The sequence below is a fragment of the Centroberyx affinis genome, unplaced genomic scaffold (assembly GCF_046629955.1).
Source record: "Centroberyx affinis isolate AG114_WGS23_722 - 3 ecotype Tasmania unplaced genomic scaffold, CSIRO-AGI_Caff_v1 ptg007664l_1, whole genome shotgun sequence".
In the NCBI taxonomy this organism is placed as follows: domain Eukaryota; kingdom Metazoa; phylum Chordata; class Actinopteri; order Beryciformes; family Berycidae; genus Centroberyx; species Centroberyx affinis.
Genome location: NW_027283866.1, coordinates 1 through 5,842, shown reverse-complemented (window position 1 = coordinate 5,842; position 5,842 = coordinate 1). Strand labels below are relative to the sequence as shown.

General features: G+C 42.6%; 1 non-coding gene across 1 annotated transcript; it reads right to left on the bottom strand.

Moving 5' to 3' along the window:
- Nucleotides 1-229: 229 nt before the first annotated feature.
- Nucleotides 230-315, bottom strand: trnar-ucu (transfer RNA arginine (anticodon UCU)). The gene is given in 2 exon segments: nt 230-265; nt 279-315. It is a non-coding gene; the product is annotated as a tRNA-Arg (tRNA).
- Between the last annotated feature and the right edge of the window lie 5,527 nt (nt 316-5,842).

Here is a 5,842-nt window from a genome sequence, read left to right as displayed (position 1 = left end):
TATCCTTTAAGTCACAATGAAATGAAAAATGACTTTTTCACCTTGTTAGCTAATTTTGCGTGTTGTAAAATATGTCCGCACATTTAACAATAAATGCCAATGTTCTTGCCTTTTTTAATAAAAATCCCATTCCTTTTTCCTTCCTGGAAAACACAGTATCTTTAATAGTGACATCACGCTGCACCAGGAAGCAGAAATAAAAACAGTCCAAGGAAAACGTCCTAAACCTCGACTCCGGTGGGACTCGAACCCACAACCTTTGAATCACATCACTCACCTAGAAGTCCAATGCGCTGTCCATTGCGCCACGGAGCCACAGTCCATGTACACGAATCAATAGATTAAATTTTTCTGACTATTTCACAAACTGCCGTGAGACCGTGTTGGAGGAGAGGGGGAAGAGGTGGAAGAGGGAGGAGAGGTGGAGAGCTGAATGTATAAATGGCGGCAGGTTCGGGTTTGTCTGCTGAGGTTTTCCGGCTCTCTGACCCCGAAGAGAGGAGAACCCCGAGACGAGCCGAGTCAGCGGAGGGAAAGATGGACGTGTCGCTTTGAACGACAACATCCGTCCACACGTCCATCAGCACTGGATCTGCTGTGTGTTCAGACAGATGGAGCAGTGAGTGATGTCACCACGGGTTTCTGAAGGGCCGTTTGAAGCCAGTAGATCGGGTTTACGGTCTCCGCCATGTTGGCGTTTTTTGGAGCCGGAGCAGCCAGAGCGAGGCAGAGGGTCGAGACAGAGCCGCCTGCTATTGGCCCGTAATTGTCGACCTGTCAATCACTAGGAAAACAACCCCATTTTATAACTGTTATATCCCGTTAGTGATGCAGTTATTTTGAAAATCGCACATTATAAGAAGTGAAATTAGTTACTGAGACCAAAACCTCTTGTGGAAAAAATGTATTGACTTTATATTTGTATCAGAAGTTTGTTGTGGTCCGTTGACTTCATGGAGTTGAGGTGGTTTGGAGTCTTTTCGGAGCCGGACTCTAGCGGATGTTAGAGGAACCGCCGCCTGCCGCCACTTCCTGTTTGACTTCAAAATTCACCCGTGGTTTTGGCAGCTTGGTGTCAAAAGGCAAAAGAGGGACTGAAGCTGATTGTTTGTAGAAGAAGACTGATCTCCCCAAAAGAAAAGTCCAAGACAAACTTCTTTGTTGCAAAAGTTTAAAAGCCTTTAATCCGGGCTGCGGCTACACATTTTGATTTAAGCTTTCAACAGAAGCTCTTACTTACACAGAGGATAGCATTAGCTACCAGGTGATGACAGAATTAGCCACAGGTTTAGCATAATTAAAGGTTCATATTCTCCATTCTCCAGAGTTTTATTGTGTGTCTTTCTGTCCATTCAAAGCTGTGTGTGTGGTGTCATGAACCAAAAACACTCTCGATCCATTTCTCCACGTTCATTTTCCAGCATCTCTCTGAGCCTTACCAAGAACAGGCCGTTTCTGTCTCCGTGTCTTTAAGGCTCATTAATATTAACGACCCCTCCGTTCCGATCGGCTAACCGTTTCCAGAGTGAAACGTGAGACGCCGCGGCCCGGCGGCTACAGGTAGGGAAAACTCTCCAGTTAATAAACAATGACAACCGCTCAACCGCTTTGAAAAAAACACTTTGTTAGTCTATTATTTCTTACAGAAATGATAATGAGCGAACCTTTGTGACGTCACAAAGTTACGGAAGTCCAAACGGCTCGTTTAGAGGCTCGCTGCACTAATATGGATTGTGTGGATTTAGTTTTGATACTTTCACCATGTTTAGATAGACCATCCAACTCCTTTATCATCACAGAGGAGAGGGGAAGTCTGTTTTACACCTTATGGGACCTTTAAAGGAAAGAATGTGTCTTCTGTAAAGTGTGTGGAGTTGGTTTCTGCATGGGGCGGGTTGAAATTAAATGATGTCTGCTACAAAGAGACAGATGAGCAGTAATGACATCAGAATGATGACATCAGAAACATAAGCATTGTGGGCATGCTGGGAAAAGGAAGATCTGTACTATATTTTAATTAGTCTGTATACAAGTCGCCAGAGTGCAGGAAACGAGTCTCTGAATGTTACATTTTCTGTTGGAGGATCTCCGCTCCCTCCGCTTCAGTTTGGAAAATCTGTTTCTGGACTCGCAAAGTTCAAAGTATGAACTGTAGTGAAGAGGCTGCCAGGCTTCTGTTTACTGTAATTATACTGAAGTCTCTGAATGAATGAGCTGATGATTTCCTGATGTTAAAACGACACACAGAGCTTCCTGATGCTTTGAACATTTGTTGTCGGATGATTTATTTATGATTTATTTATTTTCTGTGGATTTTAGATGATTGGTGGTATACAGTATGTGTACACCACATCCTGATATTAAAGATCCCACATGGTGTAAAGCAGGACTCCCCTACAAAGGAAACAAATGTGAATTCGCAATAGCTGCGACCACGTACTGTGCGGCTACAGCCCGCCAGAGGGTGGGGAAATTTTTGTGAACCGACCGACCGACCGACAGAGCGAGCTGTAGAGCTGCTGGTCACAGCTAAAAACAACGGTGGATACCGGTAAACTCCTGGTGGAAGTCTCTGGAGCGTGCCGCCATCGATTACCGTAATTATCGTAATGCATCGCAGTAACAAAAACGGCTACCTAACGAACCCCAACAGAAGCAGATCAGAAAACAAGGAGGCTTCGTACTAAAATATGAGCAAATATACGTATCAAACAGAGGGAATTAGAAATAAAGGCCTGTCTCTAATATAAGCCTGCTTCCAATAAAGGCCTGGTAGCCTCTGCAGTTGAGGTAAATAAAGGCCCGGGCCAATATTAGAGGAAATACGTTAGTATTAGTCTACCTAGTTTAGTGGAAAAGAAAAGTTAGCAGTAGTTGATTTGAATGGGAAAGACGGTTCTATCCGTTCTATTTCTGTGGTTAAACCTAGCTTGGCTTCTATAGGCTTTTGATATCGTCATCAGGCAAACGCCAGTGTTGGGGTTGTTACTCAAAAAAAATAATGTATTACACATTACTCGTTACTTTTAAAAAAAGTAATGCATTACTTTACTTATTTACTCCCTGTAGAAAGTAATTCGTTACACTACTCGTTACATTACTTTTGCGTTACTCCGCAACATCGCATGAGATGCATTGTCACGTAATTGCCAGTTAACAATATAACATTAAACCTTACATACGCCCACATATCAGCACAAATCCATATGCTAATAAGGAGGACATACACAAGATCTTTCTTTTATGCTCTTTAACACCACAAAGCCCACAGAACAAGGCTCAGCTGCATGCCTAGCAGAATCAAGGCGGCACTGGCAGTAGGCTGTAACTGCCTCAGAATAAAACTATATCAATATAGTTGTTATAGATAGTATAGATAGGTGTTTCTGCCTGGGCACAGTTTGCACTTTACCGTCACATTCTTGTCCTTTCGCGCAACAAATTGGAAGTAATGTGCATATCTCCACCGCTCAAAAGTTGTAGACCGCTCTGCCATTTCTGTCCCATCTCCCACACAAACTGTCTCGAGGTCAGAGGTCAGAGGTCAGAGGTGCAAGCGTGCATGAAAAGGAACGTTCTATCCGCCCAGATAATCCTGCAGATCCCAGATCCCAGATAATCCTGCAGATAATTGAAGAACTAATGTAACGCAAGTAACGACATAATTGTTTGATTAGTAACTGTAATGTGATTACTGAATTTAGGAACCGTAACGCGTTACAGACAAATGTAATCTGATTACAGTAATGCGTTACTTTGTACTCTGGTAAACGCCCACTGTTCTCCTGTGTGGACAGAGAGTTAGAACCTTCATCACAACCATCACACGACGCTGGATGTTCATCCAAAACGATGCCGTTGTCACGGTAACGCGGCCAGCTTCCTGAGTCTCGATTACCATGACGACATTATCAAACATTCTACAGCAGGCTGGATGACCAGTTCAGGAGTGTATAGGTTTGATTGGGGTAATGACCGTTCTATCGGTTCAAGCTCTACGCACCGGCACTAACTAACCGCTGGTGTGAGACAGAGGTTAATACTCTCATCTGTTTACAGTCATTAGACCGAGGCAGGGCCGTTAATGTGACAGTGATGCATCCTCGGTTAAAAATAATACATGAAGCAGCCGGTCGGAGCAGAACAGCCCACCACACTGGGACTTCTTGTGTTTTTTTTTTTGTGTTTTTTTGTAAAGAGCAGTCGGGCTCTTTGACAGCTATATGGTGTTAAGTGCACTTTAACACTTGCGGTTCAGAGAACACACATGCAGCACGGCTCCTCAGACCGCGGGATGAAACTGAGCAGCATCCAGACCGACTCAGACTCAAGACACAGAGAAAATAATTCCTCTCTGTCCGTTCACACTGTTCCTTCTCCAGAAAGCAGGATGACTGAGAAACGGTGGAAAAGTTGACACAGACACACACCAACGATAAAAATAAAAGCTTGTTAATGGATTGAGAATGATTTGAGGTTGCAATGCAGAAACTGAGCTGCTAGTCCCTAAACACACAGGAAACTAAAATGAACAAAATGATATAGTGAAACAGTCACTTTCCCGTTGTTCTACATGTAAAGAGCAGAAGTTTTATTACACAGTGAGGAAAGTGTTGCTCTACTCCAGTGATTCTCAACCTTTTTCATACCAAGGACCCTAATCTAGTCCACATTAGAGCCACAGACCCCCATTTGATGAAGTTTTGTCTCTCTGACCCAAATCTGAGAATATTTTTATTGTCAGATATGATTTTGTCCAGAACTCCATGACTATCTGTTTTATAGGTAGAGAGATAACAGAGAAACTATGATCAAAACAGTCGTCTACATTCTCTAGCCTAATTGTGTTAACTTTTGAAGTTTAGCAATTAATCAGTTTCCTGGGGGACCCCCTGGAACCCCTCAAGGACCCCTGGTGGTCCCCGGACCCCACGTTGAGAACCGCTGCTCTACTCCAACTGTAGTAGCCGTTACAGTCTTTTAAATCACTTCTTAGCATTTTATAAACTTGCTTTCTGTAACAATTCCTAGTTTATCAACTCTTTGTTTTGTGTAATCTCTTTCTGTGTCATGTCTTTCTGCTTTGTGAGAAGCTGCAACACAAATATAGTGTATTGTTATGATCATGAACAACAGGGGAAGTGGAAATCAAGGGCTGAATATCTTTTGAACATGAAACCTGGGAACAGAATCGGTGTTTTGTTGGTTCTTGTTTTCCTCTTTAATCTGCAGAGTCAGTGTTGCTGTGTGGAGACTCAGCGCTCCTGACCCGGACGTCCCACAGCCAATATTAACCTTTCAGTCTATATCAGGACGCAGACCTTTCTACGGAAGCGTAATGCATTCACTTGAGAAATAAAAAAAAAAAAAAGATAATTATCTCAGAATTCTGAGAAAAGTTTTCATGGGAAAAAAAAAATATTTCTGCTCTGTTTTTCTGAATTAATGAGCTATCTCAAAATCCCAAGAGAAGCTCTCATTCCTACTCGAGAGCTCGATTTCATGGAAGCAAACATGTATTGACTTGAAATCATAAAGCACTGTTGGAGGGTCAGGCTGATTAGCAGCAGCAACAGTAGGATACTCCATGCAGGTGAGAGCTTCACGCAGGATTTTGAGGTATCTCGTTAATTCAGAAAAACAGAGCAAATTTTTTTTCTCAAGTGAATGCATTAAGCTTCACTCTGTCAGAAACAGGTTCATGCTCCTGGTCAGAGAGGTTAAAGATCTTTATTTCCCTGTTTTTATTTAACAAACTAATTTTCTTAGTTTTCTTGAGATATCGAGTTATTTATGTCATTATCTCGAGATTTTAACCCCAACCCGTCCCAGCAAAAATGAC